The following is a 23,393-nucleotide window of genomic DNA, read 5'->3' as shown; positions in this document are numbered from 1 at the left end:
TCACTAGCTCCCGGTATCCTGTTTTTGAGTCAGGTAGGGATGATTTAAAAATTGATAAGATCATCCCCATTTTTTCCATTTCCTAAGTATCTATTTTTAGTATTTAAAAACGAAAGTTTCTTCTTAGTCATTCTCCAGGAATATGTAATTACATTGATATTGATATTAATATACTTGGAAATAATACTTCAGATAATTTCAGAAGGGATCATAGAATAAAAAGATTTGGCGAGGTAAGCCTCACTATTGCCTGCAGTACTTCCCAGCATAGAACCAAGCTAAAAAGGTCACTGGCAAATATTTTCAAAATAAATAAAATGCAATGAATCATGAATAACATCATATTTTAAAACTAAATCAAGGGGCAGTTAAGTGGTGCAGTGGAGAGAGCATTGGCTCTGGAGTCAGGAGTACTTGAATTCAAATTCAGACTCAGACACTTAATAATTACTTAGCCACGTGATCTTAGGGAAGTCACTTAACACCATTGCCTTGCAAAAACCTAAATAAATAAACTAACTAACTAACAAATAAAGAAATAAAGAAATCAAGTCCCTATCTGTAACCTCCTATATGAATTTGTTTCTATTAAAGTTTTATTGGAGAATTTTATGAGTCCTAGGACATTATCATGGGAAATATTAGTGCTTCCATATTGAAGTTACCTCTATCTCACAGCTTTGCTTCCCAGTTCTTTGAAGGCCCGGACTATTATATCAATGCCAAGACACCAGAGTCCATCTGCCATACTACCCTTATTCCAAAAGTCACCTTTTCTCTTCCAAGCCTAGTAGGTCCAGAGGCTAGAGATTTTGATATATGGAACTCTCCCCTTTCTGCCATAGAAAATGAATTTGGATCAGGGGGAAGAAATTCCTATCTGTAACTCTGTTGTTTTTTAATTCATTTGGTCCTGCTTTTGGATATCCATTTGATTATTTGTTCTGGTTTATGTAGGGGAAATTTTTGGCAAGAGTGTTGAAATTTCCCAGCTGGAATGAGGGACTGAAGGATCATGGAAGGTGGAAAATATACAATAGTGGGAAGAACTCTGAATTCTGAGGAATGGAGAAGGGCCAGACGTCCAATTGTCGAAGAAGAGGGTTGACACTGTAAACTGACAATAATTGCAAGCAGTTGTACCTCTGCCTGGGTTTCTGTTCCATTTTAATCCAGCTAGATCTAACTAGATCCATTTTTTTCCCTTTGCCATAATTATGGCATTGCTAGCACCAGGTGATTATTATCCCCTGTCTACTCCCGCACCCCCCTTCTTGTTGACTCATTGTTGCCTAGCAAATCGGTATTGGTTACCCTCCAGAGTTTTCTCCTCTTTAAATCTTATTTATTTGTTATATGTAGTTTTATAATGGGTTTTGTCTCCAGATGACATTCAGACTAAATGTTTGTTATAAAGGTATAGACCACATTCAGGCTTGGTGTGGAGAGGACAAATGTGACTGAGACCAATGACTAGACTTAACTGTGAACCAATCCTAGATCTCTCTCATTCTCTATCTCTGTCATCAGTCTTTTCTATCTCTCTCTTTCTGTCTCTCTGGGTCTTTCTGTGTTTCTGTCTGTCTGTCTGTTCTGTCTCCCTCCCTTCCCCCTCCCCATTTCTGTCTTTCTGCTTCTATCTCCCTGTCTGTCTCAGTCTTTCTGACTTTCTGTCTCTCTCCCCTTCCCCAAAGAGATAGGCTATACAAGTATTATAGTTGTACTAACACTTTGTTAAAATACTTGGGGAAGTAAGGGCTGGGTTGCTGATTCAGATATAGACAGTTGCATTTTAGCTCAAGAAAAGACCCTCTGTATCTGGCATCTTCTCCTACCAGGTGATCTTCAGAATCTTCCCAAGACCATTGTAAGTGATTCAGTCTCCTGAAATGGCAATGGTAGACTATCCAGGTCTCACAGACATATAGCAACGGGGTCAGCACAGCAACTTTGTAGACCTTCAGTGTGATGGTCATTCTAATTCCTCTTCTTTCCCACACTTTCATTTGGAGCGTCCCAAATACTGAGCTAGCTCCGGCAATGCAAGTGTCAACCTCATTGCCAATGTGTGTCTCCCTGGAAAGGATGCTGCCAAGGTAAGTGAACCTGCCCAAGTTCTCAATTCTCCATTGGCTGTCATTGATGGTTTTACATATGGATGGGGTGGTGCTGTCTGATGGAGCACTGGATTTTCTTGGTGTTGTTAGACCATAATTAGCACAGGCATCAGTGAATTGCTTTATACTTAATTGCTTCTCAGCTTCAGAGGCTGCATTGAGTGGACCATTATTGGCACACAGAAGATCATAAACCAACCTTCCCTCCACTTTTGTCTTGGCTTGTAGCCTTTTCAAGTTGAAGTGTGGTAGCTGACCTTGAGGCCATGTTCATCTGCAGTGAAGGCACTTGATAACATGCCTGAGAACATCATGCTAAGGAGTTACCCAGGGAGCCCAACTATGATGGGCAGGACATGTTGTTAGAATGCTAGACCTATGTTTGCCAAAAAAAAATTATGGAGAACTCACACAGGATAAGCACTCATAAGGGAGTCAGAAGAAGTGATATTGAGACACCCTGAAGGTCTCATTGAAGAACTTTAGAACTGATTGTACAGCTTGGGAGACCTTGGTATAGGACCTGCCAGCATGGCGTGCCCTCTTCAGTGAGGGGGCTGTCTGCTCTCTATGAAGAAGGCTGAATGGAAGCAGCTCAAAGGAAAGGGACCTATATAATTTTAGAGTACCCATTCCAGGTGTTCCTATGGACTATTTGTACCCAACCTGTGTTAGAGCATCCCGAGCTCATATTGGTCTGATCAGTCACAGTCAGACGCACTGTCATTTGTCTCAAACATAGTGATGTCATTTTGGTCTTCTTCCATGAAGAAGGGCAAGTACCAGTTGCATTATTTCAATATTTTAATATTTCAATATCAATAACATTATTTAATATTTCAATAGCATTATTCAATTCTAGAGATCTTAAATTCTAATGGGAGATGGCACATAAAAGTAAGCTGGGCAGTTAGGCAAGGAATCAATAGGGTGGAAGAGGAGTAAGTTCTGTTGGGAATGAGGTAATACATGAGGTCCCTTCTGAAGTAATGGTCTTGGAAGAAAGACACCAAGCAGGAGAAAGGCACTCCATATCATAGATTTTTCTATGACTGAAGATGGAGGAGGAAGAAAAGATGGAGTTTGGGGAGAATTTAAAGGATCCTTCTCCCTACAGTATTTGAATGAATGCACAATAAAGCATCTATTAGGTATTTAATGTATATTAGGCACTTTAGAGATTTGGGGCTATAAATACAGCATAGTACCTGACCCCAGGGGTTTTACAGTTTAGTAGAGGAAGGCTAATCATGTAGGAACACTGTAACCAGGGAGGGGTGTTTTAGTCAAGGAAGTCACAGGAGTGATATTTGAGTCATATGGCCATATCAGGAATGGGAGAGTTGGTTTGAATATTATTTTCAGAGGAAGGTCAAAAAGGGTGAGTGGTATACACATGTTGGCAGAGAAGAAAGATGACTAGGGTACATTGTGTTGAATCTGGGAACATGGTGAACTTTCATCAATAGTGCATTGGGTCAAAGGATTTGCAATGGAATGCTAGACTGTAGGAGTAGGTGGAGAGCAGAGAATGCCGGAAAAGTGGTCAGGGTACATCGTGATGTGGGTGAGGGCATCTAAATATGGTGAATTTGAAGCTGGTGTTGCTGTATCTCTCCATGGAGTACCAGAAATAAAAACAATAAATGAAAGAAAGAAAGAAGGAAAATATTTCTGTGTTATGCATATTCTAGAGAAATCTAGGTATGTATTACTTTTGGAGCTGGAAGACTTAGATAAAAAAGAGGAAAAGTAGAATTTCATAGCAATGAAAGCCCAAATTTCTGGTTTAGTAGGCAAAGAATCAACAGGGTGGAAGAGGAGTAAGGGTTAAAGTTAAAAATGCTTTAAGGAAAATGAATGAATATGGGGAAAATCTATTAGATGATCAAAATATTTATGAATGTCTTCCCTTTGGTGACATTAAACTCCAACTCCCTTGCAGAGAATTAAAGAATTAGAAGGAACTGTTCTAGTCACCCCCCCCCCATTTTATAAATTATGGAAACAAAGTTCAGAGAAAAGAAGTTTTGCCAAAGGTCATACATAATGAGTAATAGATCTGAGTTTAGAATTCTTCATCAACTTCAGAGAAGAATTGTTCTGATACAAGTCACTATCTCGTATTATTCTCAGTATTTAATGTTCTATGGACTATTGAACAAGACAAAAATAATTTTGGCAGTTAATTAAAACTATTGATGTAGAAGACTATCTTTTGTGAGTTCATTGAAAAATTCTGCAATTTTAGGTTTTTGGTTTTATTTGCAGGGCAGTGGGGTTCAGTGGCTTGCCCAAGGCCACACAGCTAGGCCATTATTAAGTGTCTGAGGTCGGATTTGAACTCAGGTACTGCTGACTCCAGGGCTGGTGCTCTGTCCACTGCACCACCTAGCTGCCCCTAAAATTCTACAATTTTAGTAGCCAATGGAGCAATGAGGATGATAGATACCTCATCCTGTTTCCACTATTTTTCCTCTAGGTTTTATTTGGTGGTTTTCCTTTTTTGACCAAAAGATTTTTATGAATGAGAAGGAACAGAAAAAGACCATTATGAGAAATGGATGAGAAAGTAAACCGAAGAAAAAGACATCAACTCAAATAAAACTAGATATCCTGTTTCTTCACATCAGATTTGGAAATGAATGAATGGGATCTATGCAACTGACAACTACATAGTCCCAACACCTAGAACTCTTTAGGAACATTCCCTAATTGTGGATTGTCATCTCAGAGATGGGAGTTTTTGTTTCTCCTAAAGCGGGTCATTTCATTAGAGTTCTTGGAAGCAGTGAGATTGATCTGATCTTAGTGAGGTCAGAATAGAACTTCAATCTGGGTGAGGGTTCCTCAGCAAGGAGAGTAGAAACTGCAACTCCTTGGGTCTGGGATAAGACTGTAAACGTTTCTTGGCAAAGCTGATTAGGTGAAGATAAAGATTTGCCACCTGACTGAAAGTTGATGGGAACAGAGTTGAACTTAAGGTTCAAAGAAGAGTGGAGAATAGAATGCAAGGGAGAACTGATTTGGGAGAAGAACTGAAATGAGCTTCGAGATAAGGGGATGCTTCTGGAAATGGGAGGAAGCCTGGAAACCTATCTCAGAATTGGAATTGCCACGGACACAGTCCTGCAAAAGCTTTTCAGATCCTAGGCTTAGGGTCTCTGTTTTTGCCCAAAATATTTGATAATATATCAGAAGCCCAGAAAGAAAAATCAGAGAAGTTATCCCACAGAGTGGTTCACTATTGATTTAAAAGGAACAGAGGATAAGAAAGACAGAAGTTCAGACTTGTGTGCCATACTGTGCATGTTACCTCTACACATGTTCCTCTTTGGTATGTTCCTCTAAGTATGTCCATCTGCCCATGGAGATACAATATATATTAATTGGAGTATTGATAGGCTCCTTCATAGGTTCCTGGGTAGAATTTTGTGTTTTAGTTATTCTAGCTTTGCCTTCTATTAGTCATTGTTTCTGATTATGAATGGATGGTGGTAGCTTTTTTTTCCCTTTGGGAAACTGGCCTATTCTTGGGGAGTGTCATTCCCCTAAATAACCTCTCACATCCCTCTACCCTTTGTCCAACCTCTTAGGCTGCTTAGGTTGCATAGGGATCAGTGGCTTCTTGCCTTTATTTTAGTCATTTTTTTCCCCTTAGCTTTTGCTAATCACAGCAATACTTAAAAATGGTTTTTTGTCCCTAAAGGAATGAATAGGTGCATCTTGCACAAATATGTTAAGTGAATAGAGGAAGTATAACTCTTCCCTGCCAGAGTTACTTCTAGTGTTTTGATAATAGTAGCAATGTCTTTACCTCTTCTGGGAACCTGCAACCTACTAATGTGATGGGTGGGTAGGTGAGTGAGCCTTCTAAGAGAGAAGGACAAAAATAGAGAAAGAAGTGGGGAAGACAGTCCATGTTACACTTATATTGTAAAAGATGATCATTCTATGTAAACTTTTGAGATGATGAATATTTGTGGAATATTCTATGGTAAGCATAAAATTTCTTGGGTCCATGTTCTGTGTGGATGATGGTGGGTAATGGCTTTGACATGATGAAGCTGAAGTTCTAATACAGCTTGTTTGTTGAATTCTCAAAGATATTTGGAGGATTGTATTTGTAATACAGGAACTTGCCATCTGTTATTTTATGAGCTTGTAATGGATAATCACAACCTATAGATTGTATCTTCCTTTATACTTGGTAGGTAAGGAACTTTTGCAGGATGTTTTGATATTTGACATAGACTCATTCATTTCTTTGAATCATCTTCTCCACAATTAGAGTTTGGCAAAAGAAACTCCTCTTCCTTGTTTGCATAGAGTTTTTCTGTGTTTGAGACACACTTGGTTGAGTTTTCTAACTCCCTTATAGATACTAGACAATGTAGAGATAATCTTCCTTTAATTTCTGGTGGCAGTGATTTTATATCATTCTCACAAACACATCCATAGTTTTATTGCTATTGTGCATATGTTCACTGTTATCTGACTCTTATCCTTTGTAATGAGGTGCAAATCAAAGCCATCATAAGATCACTCATTCTGCTATAACTCTTTAATATTTAAATTCTCAAATTTAACAAAAGTTTTAGGATGTAAGTTCATCTCTTATAAGCTCGTTTCAAGTAGTTTGTAACAATAAACACTAATTTAGCATCTACCGTGTGCCAGCTTCTATGCTGAGAATACAAAAAAATGACAAAAAATGCCAGTCCCTTCTCTCAGAATTGTTTATCACTGAGTGAAAACTGTAAATAAAGGGAGGTCCCCAACTTGGGGCATGGTGGAGAAGTCAGAGAAGTCCCAGAGGAGTGCAGGCAGGTGAAAAATGAGTAGAGGTCTGAGATGAACTCCCTCCTTAAACAAAGATCATGGCTTCATTCTTCAATCTGAGGGGCAGAGAGGGATGATGAGTACCAAGGTTAAATATGCTGAGATTTTCCTAATAATGAACTTCCTAGGACATGGTGGAGAGGTTCCAGAGTTTTGCAGCCAAATGAGAAATGAGGGAAATGAGTATGAAATGAGCAGCAGGGATGGAGCACCTCTGGTTCCATTTCCATACAATTTGGATCTTTTTTTAGGTGGTTTGGGAAATGTGAACCTTTGTCATTGGAGCATCTTTTATCTTTCTCAACACCAATATCATCATCATTCAAGCATCCTTGACATGCATTGGCTATTTGACATTGAGCAGATCACTTATATATTTTTTTTTAGGTTTTTGCACAGCTAGGCAATCATTAAGTGTCTGAGACTGGATTTGAACCCAGGTACTCCTGACTCCAAGGCCAGTGCTTTATCCACTGCTCCACCTAGCCTCCCCCCTCATGTATACTTTACATAGTCTTGGCAACTCTTTGAGGAGGGCTATAAGGTACAGAGAAAGTGTCAACTTGCCTTGGGAGAAGGGATTTCCTTTATGAAAATTCTCTATATCAGGGAAATTATGGTTCTAGTCTCTACTCCTTTCCACCAATATCATCATTATTTTTCATTAAAATTTGAGGCAGAATTTTAGCTCCTCTACACTCTTCCAACAATTCAACAGAATTGCAACTGTGTCATTCACTGGAAGGCAGTGGAATTGATTCATGTCAATACACCTTGGGTACCCCTTCCCCATAAGCCTCAGGAGCCCAGAACTTACCAGGCTGAAAGACCTCAAGACTTTCACCACCTGCTAACCAACCCTTTGAATCCTTCTTGGGGCATATTTCTGCTTGCAACCGGAAATTGTGGTTGGCTCTGTTTGCAGATGGTGAAAGTGCTGACAAGCTAAACCAGGAGCCAGGAGGCCCTCCAGCAGCTTGGACTTTCTGAAGCGGGAGTTTCAGTTCTACTTTCAACACACGTGGCATTCGACACTGAAACTTTGACCTTTCTTTGGGGGTGTCCAACACAGCCCAAATCTCACCTAGATGTGCACTGATGTGGTTCCAGGGCTTGCTGAATCACCACCTTCCTTGGCTGACTTGGGCAGGTGCCTCCATCTGTGAGAGGGTGAGGGATTCATATGCTTCCTTAGTAGGCAGGTTCTGTGTTTGTTAGCAGAACAGTAAGTAATAATGTCTGTGCTTGGGACAACTTAGAACCCAGGGAGGAAAGAATGGAAAAGTCTCATTAGAGATGTGAACCCTAGCATCATCCTGCAGGAAGGGAAGGAGGAAACAGGTTGGCTACTGCTCCCAAGGTCACAAGGTAGTGATGGGAATAGTGAAGAAAGATGGAAGCAGTAAAGATAGGGAAGGAAGTGGCTTTAGAATAATATTATCCCTACTTTTTAAATGTTCCAACATGGGTCAAAGTCCCAGTTGCCTCTCCTGTTTTGGGAAGCTACATTCTTAGTCAAAATTATAGATGGACCACTACTGGGTCTATACCCTGAAGAAATGATGAAAAAGGGTAAAAATATCACTTGTACAAAAATATTGATATCAGCCCTGTTTGTGGTGGCAAAGAATTGGAAATCAAGTAAATGTCCTTCAATTGGGGAATGGCTTAGCAAACTGTGGTATATGTCTGTCATGGAACACTATTGTTCTATTAGAAACCAGGAGGGATGGGAATTCAGGGAAGCCTGGAGGGATCTGTATGAACTGATGCTGAGTGAGATGAGCAGAACCAGAAAAACACTGTACACCCTAACAGCAACATGGGGGTGCTGACCAACCTTGATGGACTCGCTCGTTCCTCAGTGCAACAATCAGGGATGATTTGGGGCTGTCTGCAATGGAGAATACCATCTGTATCCAGATAAAGAGCCATGGAGTTTGAAAGTTCAAGCACTATTCGCTTTAATTTAGAAAAAAAATGGATATCTTATTGTCTGATCTTGCTATCTCTTATACTTTATCTTTCTTCCTTAAGGATATGATTTCTCTCTTATAACACTCAATTTGGATCAACGTACACCATGGAAACCAAGTAAAGACTGACAGATTGCTTTCTGTGGCGGGGTGGGGAAGTAAGATTGGGGGGAAAATTGTAAAACTCAAAACTCAAATAAAATCTTAAAAAAAAGTAAAGCAAAAAAATTTATAGATGGAATATTTCCTTTCAAGGGAAAGGAATGTCTTCCCTTCAGGATTATCTTTTTTTTAATTTAAAAATTAATATGATCAACAAGCTGGAAAGAAGGTGTACTTGTCAGTTCCAGAACCATGGCCTAATATCAGTGGGAGTATGGGGCAGGACAAAAATCCTGGTCCACCATTGCTGAATCAAGTGTCACAGAAATGGTGACTGGAGACCCCAGGGACACTTGAGACTTTGGCACAATCAGTGACCCTCTGAAGCTTCTGGTCAAACCAGCCCAGGTGTTGCTCCCCATCCATGGGATTACCTTTTAATAAGTGACCTCCAATCTGGAATGTTGCCCTTCTTCACCTCCCACTTCCAGAATTCCTGGCTCAATTCAAGAGCTCTGTGGCTAACTCCCACATGCATCCTCCCAAATTGTATCTGCAGCTTTGCTTGGATGTGGATCAAGCCATGGATAAAGCACTGGACTTTCAGGAAGACCATGATTGAAATCCTGCCCCAAACATTGTCATTTGCTTCTCTATTTTTCAGGGTTTTTTGGTAGAATAAAGAAGGTTGGACTTGATGACCTATAGAGACCTTTTCAACTTTGGATCTCTGATCCAATGATCTACATTTTTTTTGATAAGCCAATGGGGTTAAGTGGCTTGCCCAATTTCACACAGTTAAGTAAGTAGTGTTTGAGGCTGGATTTGAACTCAGAGCCTCCTGACTCCAGGGCTGATGTTCTATCCACTGCACCACCTAGTGCACTGCTGTTATCTACTTAGAGGTATCCGTGCTATTTTCTTTCCTTCCTGCTCCCCCATATGTCCCATAAGGGCAAGCATTTTATTAATCCTTGTATCTTTGACTGACTCTTAATAGACTTATTACATGAAGATTTTAACTGAATTGATTGGAATTGCATGTCAAAGGAGAGTAGGGTGCCAGAATGATCTAAAATAGTTTACATTCTGATGAGAAACTTTGTGGAAAGTGGGGGGACTCAAGAAAGCTGGGTTTAAATTCCTGTTTTTCTGCTTACTATCTGGGGAATCTTAACCTCTATCTATCTATCTATCTATCTGTCTATCTATCTATTTATCTACATACCTACCTATCAACTATCTATCTATCTATCTATCTATCTATCTATCTATCTATCTATCTATCTATCTATCATCTTGCTTTGGTCCATTTTTCTCTTGTTTATAATGAGGGGTTCATGAGGTGATCCCTGAGATTTCTTACAGATCAAAATCAATGAGCCTGAGGTCCCTGCCATGCCAATATGGACAATTTAACCTCCCTTGACATGTTCCACATCTTATGGCCCCCCCCATTTATCTCTTTGAATGAGGAAAATGTGTTTCATAATCTGTTCTCTGGGCTAATAAAAAAATAAACTCCCTGACTCTACTTCTTCAAATTGCTAGTAGATGGGGAAGAAAAACAGCTATCCTTTGAGTGGGCTTTAGCCCTGACCTTCCCAGAGGCTGAGCAAAATCAGCTTCTGCATGTACCATGCCCCAAATAATCTAGGAGAGCCATGACTGGAGATTTGGCTGCAAGAAACAGGGGTAGAAGGCAAGGGTAGAATATGACTTAACATCCCAAGGTCAGAGAGCCTTAGTTCAAAGGGACCCCAAAGGCCAACTTGTCTAACCCTCTCATTGGACAGATGAAGAAATGGAATCCAAGGTAGATTGAATGACTTCAGATGAGAACAACAGACTTGAGAGCCATCAGGGATCTCAGAGACCATGTTGTCCAACTGTTTCATTTTGCAGAGCAAAAAATGAAAATCAGGCAAGCTAAATGTCCAAGGTCATACAGGTAGCAAGAGTCAGAAGTGGTATTCAAGATCCAATGCTTTGACTTAACCTGGGATGGCATCTTTAAGCAGCGAGTGTCATCCAGATAAACCAGACTAGACAAATCAAGTTTTCTACCTCCCAACCCCCACCTCCACACCAGTCAAGGAAGTGCTGATTCTTTCATCCTCTAAGTCATTCACCATTCATTTATCATTATTTTTCCCTTAATTTTTACACTATTGAAATACACTAACAGAAATGAAAGTTTTGGATGCTGATAAATGTCCTTCACTTTCTAAATAGTTTATTACTGTGATTAAAATGGCTAAAATAATCTTGGGAAGTAAAAATAAATCCTATTTTAATATTAAATTTTTGGGGGGGTAATAAGTAAGATAAAAAAGACCCAGATATCTTGATATAGTTTGATACAACACATCAACTATTGAGAATTTACATTTTGGAGATGGTGTTATGTTAGATTATGAGTATTAAGTTGTCAGAGCCTTGAATTGTTAAGGACAGAATTTCCTTGGGAGCAAAAATTATTTTTTAGAGTGAGACACTGGACCTGGAATAAGGAAGACTCATTTTCTTGAATTCCAATCTTATCATGTCTCAAACACTAACTGTGTGATACAAAATCACTGAACTCTGTGTGCCCTAGTTTCCTCACCTGTAAAAAGGAGAAGGAAATGACAGATCACTCCAGTAAACTTGCCAAGAGAACACTGGATGGAGTCATGAAGGGCCAGACCTGACTGGAAAATACGGCTAACAACAACTTAGAATGATGCTATAGGAGGTTTTGTGGTAGTTGAAAGGAGGGGGCCAAAAGGACAGGTTCACCAAGTCTTTCCCATTCAGGACGGCCAACGACAGAGGGAACCAGTCATGCCACTCACCAACATGAACAGAGCAGGCACTCTTTGCCAGTCATTGGAAGATAGTTCTTGATCTAAAAGAGCTTACATTCTGATGAGAAACTTTGTGGACAGAGAAAAGTCCCTCCTTACTGGCACTCCCTTTATCATCCCAGATTATAGCCTGAATAGATGCTATTTCTCAAGATGACCCAGTAATAAATTAAAATAAAATTAATTCACTCGGTGACCTATTCTTCTTGTGATGAATTTATATAAACATTGCTCTGCTTCTCTTTGAGTAAGTCATTGCTCAGGAACCTTTCTAGCTTGGTGGTATTGCCACAGGGAGCAAAACTACAAAGACCCCACATCACATCATGAGGCATTGCCATTGGTCAGCTTTCTGATTCTTATTTTTTTTTGCCATCTTTCAAGAATGAAACATTGAGATGTGTGCTAATGAAGTTTCCTGCTTACAGGAGAATTCTAAACTGCAGAATCCAAAGATAACACATTCCACTCAATAATGAAACATTTCCTGTTGTTTATTTACCAGTCACCCTTATGTGTTTACATGCTTTTATTTTGCCCTTCTACTGAAGTTTTTCTTTTAAGGTTTTTGCAAGGCAATGGGGTTAAGTGGCTTGCCCAAGGCCACACAGCTAGGTAATTATTAAGTGTCTGAGGCTGGATTTGAACTCAGGTACTCCAGGGCCAGTGCTCTATCCACTGCGCCACTTAGCTGCCCCCCTCCTACTGAAGTTTTAATATTTCTAAGAAGGATATGAGAAATGATTAAGAAAACATGGTCTTCTTGACTGCCTGCTGGGAATATAAATTATATAAAATTGTATAGCTTTACCCTTTCACTTCAAATTACAAATAGGAATATTCTACCTAATGAAGCAAGTTTGTGGTATTCTTTCAAATCCATTATGTAAAGTTTCTTGGGATGCACCCAGATAAGGAAATTGAAAATTCTTAAACACTTACACAATGCTAAATTCTAGGGATACAAATACAATGAGTAATACAATATTTACCCTCAAGGGATTTGCATTCTAATGGATAAACACAACATAGAAAAGGGAGATAGTGAGGGTCCCACGAACCCTTGCAGTCTGAGTTACCCATGGGGAAGTGGTGGAGGTGATGATACCAATGAAAAATGTTCCTGTGGAATTGACCAGATATAATTTACAAATGTTTATTGATTTGAAAAGTATTACTTCAATTCATTTGAGTATTTGAGAATTGCATCAATGTATTCAACTCAGGTCAATGAGCATCTGTGGATTGTTGAGTCAGTGGACTAACTGTTTTCTGGTAGAATCCCAGAATCTGACATTTTGAGGGAACTTTAGGTCTCTAGTTTGGTTCATACCCAAAGGAATTCCTCTTATAACAAATGACCACCCAATATCTTCATTAAGATCTTCAGGAAAGAGGAAACTCCACTTCTCCAATGTCCCTTTCTGTCCTAACTCATAGGCTATTATTAACATCCTATGACCAGAGAGACTGAAGGTGCATCTCCTGGATAGCATATATGAGAAGTGGTTCTCTAACTTCTCTTTGAAGACCTCCAGTGAAGAGCATATCACTACCTCCTCCCAAAGCAACTTATTCCACTTTGGGATGATTTTTATTGTTTAGGAAGTTTTCTCTGGCCTATTTATATGGTTATATGTTGGTCCCTCCCAACAGAGAGTAAACTCCTTGAGAAAAGGGACTATTTGGTTTTTGCCTTTATATGCTCTGTACCTACAAATGTATTTTTCCTGGTGCTTAATAAATTCTTTTTCACTAAATTGAATTTAATCTTTTAGTATATTCAGACCTATTCCAGGTCTGATTTCTATTCTAGCTGTCCTGCTAATAAAATTATATTGTGAATTCAGTGCACACACTTTAAATGCAAACAGTGTTTACCTCCAGAAATGTTCTGATCAAGGCAGAATGTAGGTGGTCATTCACCACCCATGTTTGGGATGATATCCTTCTCTTAATGGCCTTAATTGTTCCTTAGAGTCTGTCTTACTGAAAAGGGGCAGCTGCTATTATCAAAACCAATTCCCCCTTCTTTAGCTCTTTGGATTTGAATAGAAGTTCACAGGATTATAGAGTGATTTATCCCTGGTCACATAAGCAATAAATCATGTCTTGTTACTTCGAATCCAACACTAGCTTTTGTGCCATCCTCTTGTTCTTTCTGTGGCTTTTAATTCTGCTGAATGATTTTCTATCTGGGGGGGAAATATTTGTTCTCTTAGACCATAGGGTCATATTTAATACATTTATTTCTTTTTGTGTGTTGAAATATAACTTGTTAGGATGTAAAGTTACTTTTTCTGGTTTATTTGAGAATAGTTTAGTACAGTGGTTATTGTGACAGACCCGCAGGATAGGAGAATTGCCCAAATGGGTCTACATTTGGCTAATAAATAGTCTGATATAGAATATATTTCACAAAAAAGATATACAGTGAATATAATGTAAGGGGAAAGGATAACTATTCACAAAAAATAAAAAGTATAGCAAAATTATAAAGATGAAGCAGAATGCAAAGATATGAAAGGACAACCTAGTCCAGTCCTTTGTGGAGATAAGAGGATGGCATTGCCTATATTTTGGACTTTTTCTAATATATTGATTGATTATATCGATTCTTTTCCTCTTTTTATTTTTTAAAAAAATACTGTTTGCTTTGGAATAGCTAGGTGGCACAGTGGATAGAGCACCAGCCCTGGAGTCAGGAGGACCTGAGTTCAAATCCGCCCTCAGACACTTAATAATGACCTAGCTGTGTGGCCTTGGGCAAGTCACTTAACCTCATTGCCTTGCAAAAACAAAAAAAAATACACTTTGCTTTAAGGAATGGTTCTTCTGAGGAGAAGAGGGAAGGATATTGGGAAAAGTCAAGAAGATGCAAAAGACAAACAGAAAGCATCAATACAAACTCATTACCTTTTTAAAAGCGTCCCTTACTAGGAGTCACAGTTGAATGAATGACTCAACTAGAGGCCAAAGCGTAGAGTCATTCTGAGAAAGCTGATGAGAGGATTCTAATTCAATCCAATTCATCAAGGACTGTTAATGACCTATAAGATTCTGGATTCTATATTAGATGCCAATGTTATAAAAAAAGGAAATAAATTATCTTTCCTTACTTTCTGCTGGGAGAGTTGACATTCAACACTAGATCTTCCCAAGTTGAGAAGGTTGAGCCAAGACAAAAGTGTCAAATAGTAGTTTCTTTTTTGCATATTCCACTTCTTGGGCAAGTGACTTCACCTACCTGGGCCTCAGTTTCCTCATTTGTAAAATAAGGAGTGGTGTGGGCTCCAATACCTCTGAGGTGTCTTCCAGCTTTAGGTCAATGCTAATTGCTCCACAATTCTTTCAGTACTTCTTTCTTCCTTTAGAGGTGATATTTCATAAAATCTCAGACTCTTTGATCAGGAAGGATCTTTGGGGCTCTCTAGTTCAACTCATACTGAACTAGGTTTTCCCTTTTGACATTTCTGGCAGGTCATCATCTAGTTTTTACTTTAAAGACTTGCATCAAGGGTGAAACTACTCCCTCTCAAAGGAGCCCACCTTCTTTGGGGCCTCTGAAATTGTTTGGAAACTGGTTTTGTTTGTTCCCTTCTATCAATGCCAAATTTACCTCTTTTAGAATTCTAACCAGTGGTCCTGATTCTAGCTCTGAGACTAAGCACAAGAAAACAATTTTCTCTTTCATTCTTCTTTCAAATCTTGTTTCAATGCTTCTTTCAGTACCCCATACACAGGGATATAACTCACAGTGGCCCTTTTATCCACTCTGCCTTAATGCCTGTTTATAGGTGTTTGCAGAAGTAACCTAAGTTGAATGTTCTTTTGACTAGCAAAGGCAGCCTTTATTGGCATTGGTGACTTCTGCTTTTCTTGTTGGAGACCCCGTTGGGAACAAAATCTATAGCAATGAGTATTTTCTTATTGCTTAGCAGTATAGACCTCCTTAAGGCATCACGAGTGACTCCTCATAGATAAGAAACATTGATTTTCACTGGTACCACTACTAGGGAACTGTCTGCTTAGCATTACATCCCTTGACTCTCAGGAGTTCCTTAAGGGTTCCCAGCATCTTTTGGGCAGAAAGGCAACCAGATTTTCCCAATACCACCTCTAGAGAGCAACTGAGATCCAATTTTTCCCCAAAGATCATAGTACTCCAGACATTGCAGAATATTTAATCTAAATCTTTTATTTAGAAACTGAGACTAAGAGAAGGGAATAAGGCCAGGGTCATGAAGATGGCTAGACACCCGAGATTCAAATCCATTTCTCCTGATGCTAGTTAAGCATTTCCAAAAAGCACAGCAAATTATCTCATTCTCAGCTCCTGCTACTCTTCCTTTTGTCTATGAGAAGGCAAGACTATATATACTCATTTGGCTTAGAATTCATTATACTATCCTCCACTTTTGTTTTCCTCAGGATCTATGGGGAAGGGCCCAATTAGCTCTCTTGGCAATGTTCCCATATAAGTGTTCAGGGATAGTGGGCCATTCATGAAACTGAGTTCCAGAGATATCCTTGGGTATTGCATAGTTTCCCAGAGTATAAGTTCTCAACTCTGACTCAGCTCTGCTAGTGATTCATGGAATTCCAAGTATCTCCATGAGGCAAGGAAGGTCTATTGGGGGCATCATTCTTATGTTCTCTAGATAGTTCCCATAAACAGTTGTTTTATCTATATATGAGACCAGCTCTGGGATGATGTCAGGAATGATTCAACTCAATAATCTTTTATCATTTGCCTTCTGATTTATATCCATTATACTGTATTAGGTCCTGGCAATGCAAAACAAAAAATGACAGGGAATAATGAACTCTCAAGGAATGTTCATTCTCTTGGGTTTTAGAAGTCTCTTTAAATGCAAGCCCAGGGTTCTAAAATATTCAAAATATTAGATTCAAAATTATTAGGATATATGAGTCTCCCCTTTGAAACTAAAATTTAAGAATGTTTTTATTATTTTATTCCCCCAATTATATATAATAATTTTAACATTCATTTTTTTTCAGTTTTGTATTCAAAATTTTCTTCTTTCCTCCTTCCCTCATCCCCTCATTGAGAAGGCAATCTGATATAGATTATAAATGTGCAATCGTGCAAAACATATTTCCATATTAGTCTTGTTGGGAAAAGAAAACATAGATTAAAAAGCCCAAAGAAAAATTAAATAAAAATAAAAGTCTGCTTTGATCTGTATTAATATTCCATCAGACCTTTCTCTGGAGATGGATAGCATTTTTCATTTTAAATCTTTCAGAATTATCTTAATCCTTATATTCCTCAGAATATCAGTCTTTCATAGTGAATCGTCATACCATATTGCTGTTATTATGTGCAATGTTCTCTTATTTCACTTTGTATCTTTTCATATTGTTCTCTGAGTATCCTGTTCATTGTTATACTATTACATTACAGTCATATACACAACTTATTCAGCCGTTCTCCAATTCATGAGCATCACCTCAATTACCAATTGTTTGTCACCATTAAAAGAGCTACTATAGGGGCGGCTAGGTAGTTTAGTGGATAAAGCACCGGCCCTGGAGTCAGGAGTACCTGAGTTCAAATCCAGTCTCAGACACTTAATAATTCCCTAGCTGTGTGGCCTTGGGCAAGCCACTTAACCCCATTTGCCTTGCAAAAACCTAAAAAAAAGAGCTACTTTAAATATTTTTGTACTTATTTCTTTGGGATACAAACCTAGTAGTGGTATTACTAGGTCAATGAGTATACAATTTTTTTTTTTGTTTGGATACTGTGGATACTGTGCCACCTAGCTGCCCTGAGTATTCAGTTTTATATCCCTTTGTACACAGTTCCTAATTGTTCTCAGAATGGTTGCATGAGTTCACAACTCCACCACCAGTGCACTAGTATATCAAATAGTGCCTTTTCAGTATTTATCATTTTCCTTCTCTGTGATTCTGATAGATGTGAAGTGATACCTCAGAATTATTTTCATTTACCTTTCTCTAGTCAATAGTGTTTTAGAGCATTTTGTTCACATGGGAAATGATAGCTTCAATTACTCCATCTGAAAAGGACCTGTTCATACCCTTTGACCATTTATCAAGTAGGGAAGTATTTGTACTTTTCAAAATTTGATTCCCTTCTTGCTATATATTAGAAATGAGATCTTTATCATAGAAACTTTCTGTAATTTTCCCACAGTTATCATTATTAACTGGGTATTTTCCTTCATCCTTTCCCCATTTATCCATTTATTCTCTCCTCTCCATTCCCCCTTGAATTATTTTGTTTCTGACTACCACTTCCCCCAATTTGCTCTTCCTTCTCTCAGCCTGCTCTTATGTCTTTTTACTGGCTATTGTTCTATGGGGTAAGATAGATTTCTCTACCAAACTGAGTGTGTTTGTTATTTTCTTTTTAAGCCAATTCTGAGGTTCAAGTGCTCCCCCAATCCCCATCTTACCCTCTACTGTAAAAGCTCTTTTTTTGCTTCTTTTTTTTTGGTGAGATATTTTACCTCATCTTACCACTCTCTTTCCCCTTCTCCCATTGTATTTTCTTTCTCACTCCTTAGTTTTATTTTTTTAAATGTCATTCCATCATATTAAACTCATACTTGCACCTTTGGTTTGCTTTTTTATGCTTCTCTTGTGTCTTGTATTTGAAAGCCAAATTTTCTGGGATTTTTTTAAAATCAAGAATGTTTGAAAATCTTAAAATCCAGTAAAAATCCATTTTTTTCTATACTCAATTTTTATAGGTAGGTGGTTCTTGCTACTAATACCAGATCTTTGCCTTGCAGAATATCATATTGCAAACCATCTGATTCTTTACTGGAGAGCTCTAAATCTCATGTTATTCTTACCATGGCTTCATGATATTGGATTGCTTCTTATTTTGACCGCTTGCAATATTCTTGAGAATTTTCAATTTGGGAATCTCTTTCAGGGAATCACCAGTGGATTCTTTCAATTTCTATTTTGCCTTCTTTTCTTGATGACCAGAATTCAAACTCCCATCTTCCTGACTCCAAGACCATGCTCTATCCACTGTACCACCTAGTTGCCACAAGACTCAAATACTTATCACAGCTGTGTGACCTTGGGCAAGTTACTTAACCCTGATTGCCTCACATCTAGGATCAACTCCAGTCATCCTGATTCATATCTGACCACTAAACTTGGCTCTAGAGGTGAAAGTGAGGCCAGTAACTTAGAATATCAACTGCTCACTGAAATCTAATTCATGTGCTTGTCATGGCATCACCTGTCTGATGTTATGGTCTTCTTTGAGAACAGAGGACAAACATCATCATTGAATATCAGGGTAGTTTTCCTTGACCATTTCTTGAAATTTTTTTCTATGAAATTTAATTTTTTAATCGGTTTTTTGAGTAGTCCAATAATTATTATAGTATTACTCATGAATCTGTTTTCCAGATTAAGGTTTTCTGATTGGGTATTTCCTATTTTCTTCTGTTTTTTCAGTCTTTTCTATTTATTTTATTTTTTTATATATCGTGTCATTGATTTGTACCTGGCCAATTCTAATTTTTAAGGAATAATATTTTTAGTGAGTTTTATACCTTCTTTTCCATTTGGCCAATTCTATTTTTTAAGGAATTCTTATCTTCAGTGAATTTTTGCGTCTCTTTTACCAATCAACCCTATTCTTTTTTTTAATGTCATTTTCTTCCTTTGATGACTCTTTTTTCATGAATTCCTGCATCCCTGTCTCGTATTAATTTTCCCTCTATTTCTTTTTTTTAGGTTTTTTTTTTTGTAAGGAAGATGGGGTTAAGAGGCTTGCCCAAGGCCACACAGCTAGGTAACTATTAAGTGTCTGAGACCAGATTTGACTTCAGGTACCCCTGATTCCAAGGCCGGTGCTTTATCCACTATGCCACCTAGCCACCCCTACCCTCTATTTCTTTTATTTGATTTGAAAAACTCTTGACAAGCTCTTCCAGAAATTGTTTTTGAGCCTGAGACCAATTCATTATTTTTCTTTGAGGCTTTCAATGTAGCTGTTTTGACTTTGTTATTGCCATCTGAGTTTGTGTTTTGATCTTCCCATCACCATAGTAACTTTTTAGGATCAGATTCTTTTTTATTTGTTTGTTTGCTCATTTCACAACTGACTTCTGATGTTTTTAAAATTTATGTTAAAATTGGGCTCTGCTCCTTGGGTAGAATGGACACTGTCTTATACTTTAGATTTTCTGTAAATTTTTTTCTGAGTTGCTCTGGGACTAGGTCCCCAACACTGGAACCTGGATCTAAAGGGGCAATGTAACAGAGTCTGTCACCCAGAACCAGCAATGGGAAATATTTAATTTCCTTCTGATGCCCCTACCATCCATAGCCCGAAGACCTCTGGAAGCTGGAACTGCCTCTTCTGATTCAGATGCTCCCAAGAGCTACTGCTGGTTTACTGATCTGACTGTGTTGTCAACCTTCTCAGTTGTCTTGGGTTGGAAAATTGTTTTATGCCATCCTTTTATGAGTTTTATGACTTCAGAATTCATTTTGAAGCATTTTAAAAAGTTGTTTGAAGAAGAATTTAGGAGAAACAAGGCAAGTCCCTGACTTTTCTCTGCCATCTTGGCTCTGTCCCACCAAAATTAAATTCTTAAGAACTCTTGTCTCATTTCTCCAACTATCTGCTGGATATCTTATCCCAACGTCAACTCTGGAAGACTAAATTTGACCTTTCCCTTCAGTTCTTGCCCATTTATTATCTTTCCTATATCTGATGATGATTAAGCTCTTAGGCTTGAAATCTTGGATACATTTCCAAATTTCCCTACTCTTCTGCCTACTCTCCCTCATCCAATCTCTTGCCAAATCTTGTGGGTTCCAACTTCACAATATGCTTTGTATTTGGCTATTTCTTTTCCTTGCTCCATCCTTCATAGAGTTCCCCACTAATGCATAATAATTTCCCCTGCCTCCAGTTGCTCATTTCTTTAGTTCTCCCTTTTTCCTACTTAATACAAACATGTTAACACTGTGGAAAAAGCACTCAATTGAGAGTTGGAGGACTTGTGAGCAAATCTCAACTCTACTGCTTAATCCCTGTGTGAGGTTGGCCAACTCAATTAACCTTTGGAGGGCTGAGTTCCTCATTTATATGACAGAGGGAGACAAAATGCTTTTGAAGTATTTTCTAACTATGAATTTGTGATCTTTAAGAATGTTTCATATACAAATCTATTCCCATCAATCACCCATTCTAGCACTTTCACCTTACTAACAAAAGAAAATATAAACTCCTTACTTTAGCACTTATGTTCCACAATGGTGTGCTTCTAATTGACTTTTCTACTTAATTTTTCACATTCATGGAATCACAGAATTTGGCTTGGAAGGAAACTCAGATTTTATTGTAGACAATTGAGACATAAAAGACATCTCTATTGAAAAATAATCCTCAAGGGACCCACTAGCTTCTGATTAATGACTTCTAGGAGGAGGAGCTCACCACTTCCTCACACTGTCCATTCTACTTCAGGGCAACTCCAACTGTTAGAAAATTGTTTTTTTCCCCTCCTTGACATCAAAACTAGATTATCCTCCTCCCACCATCTACCCATTGCTCCTTCTTCTTCTTCTCCTTCCCTACCAGGACTAAAAAATAAGTTTATCCATTCTTTCATATGGCAATCCTTTGAATATAATGAACATGACCCTCTTGAGTCTTTTCTTCTCTAACCTAAGCATCTTCACTCAATTCATCCTCATATGTTTGGAACTCAAGGTCCTTTACTGTCATGTTTGCAAACTTTTGGACACTTTTAGCCTATGATATAATTCTTGAACTAGATAACTTTGAAGGTCCCTTCCATCTTTAATCTGTAATCATAGACATATAATATGTTTTTGATACTGTGCTTATTGCCTTTATTTTGGGACCTGAGTTAATAAAGTTATTAGTCTCATTTGTAGGATATTTGAGTTTTTTATTTTTATTTTTTTCTGGATCTGTGATTCCATCAGTGTAGGGAACTCCCAGTGAGAAAAATCTCATTAGCTTTGTGGTTCCATGCCTTCTCATCAACCTGTTATCTTTTTTTAGTTTTTTTTTGCAAGGCAATATGGTTAAGTGGCTTGCCCAAGGCCACACAGCTAGGTAGTTATTAAATGTCTGAGGTCAGATTTGAACTCATGCACTCCTGACTTGAGGGCCAGTGCTCTATCCACTGAGCCACCTAGCCACCCCTCAACCTGTTATCTTTAGAGAATTATTGAGGGAAAACTGAGAACTTTAGTAAGGCGAACAGGGTTGTACAGGCTGTATATGTCAGGAAAGGGACCTGAAGTTGGCTTTTTGATTTTGAAGCCAGACTTCCATCCACTAGACCATATTACTTGTGACAAAACTTTCCTTAGAGACAGAGAATAATTGAGAATGAATGGATTACAAAGGATTCACAAATAAACATGCAAATCTCCTCTCCAGCTTTAGATGAAGAACTGATGAACCCCCTCCCTTCCTTCCTTCCATCCTTCCCTCCTTCCTTCCTCCCTCCCTCCCTCCCTTCCTTCCTTCCCTCCTTCCTTCCTTCCTCCCCCTTTCCCTTCCTTCCTTTTCTTCTAATAAAATTGTTTTCTTGACTATATTTGTAACAAATTTTATTCTACTTCAGTGAGTGGATGGGAGGGAGAAGTAGGAGGTAAAGATTTGTAACTGAAAATAAAAATAAATTAAAATACTAAAGTTAAAAAAATTATGAATTATAGAACAATATGAGGATTATATTTCTTGAAGATTTATCTAGTCCGCTGATTCTTAAAAACTCAAAGTAAATGGAATAGTGTCATACTGTTTTAGAAAGGAAATTAGAAGCCAAGGTTTTTGTTTTTTAGCTCTCTTTTCTCTCTCACTATGGGCCTCACATTTCTTCTCAAGTTTTACATAGGATTCACATCAGTCAATTCAGCAAAGCAAATTGGAGTTCAATTTTTGACCCTTGCAACAAGGAGAAAAGTCCCCACTCTTTATTTATAGTATTCATCTTTCTTCTTTGTTTTTGTTTTTGATTATGGAAATCACCAAAATTTTGGTCACACTATCCCTGAATACTTTCATCTGAGAAGTGACAGGTGATATGGATCCCAAACCTATGAACTTTTTTCTCCCAAGACTTTAGCAAGCTTGTGACAATGAATATTGAATTTAAAAAAAGTACAATTTGCAAGTGTCCTTTTACAGTATACAGTTCCTAATTGATGTAGCCTAGAAACTTGTATGGGCCAACATTCTGAAAATTTCTAGTGCTTTGAAATCATTAAAACTCCTCATTCAGGAAAATGCCAGACTCTTCCAGGAAATCCCCAAGAGACTGAGGCCATGAGCACACTCATGCTCTAGGAATTCACCTACAGGTTTAATTATTATATTCAAAGGTCTATACTTTAGGTTTGCTCTGAGAAGTATAGTTTCATGAATAGAAAGGAAGACATTTTTTAGAAAATAAAAAGTTTTTTGGTTCTTCCTCTTACATATCCTGGTTAGGTTCCCC

The sequence above is a fragment of the Macrotis lagotis genome, chromosome 7 (genome assembly GCF_037893015.1).
Source record: "Macrotis lagotis isolate mMagLag1 chromosome 7, bilby.v1.9.chrom.fasta, whole genome shotgun sequence".
NCBI classification, from domain to species: Eukaryota; Metazoa; Chordata; class Mammalia; order Peramelemorphia; family Peramelidae; genus Macrotis; species Macrotis lagotis.
Note: the sequence above shows the minus strand (reverse complement) of the source record.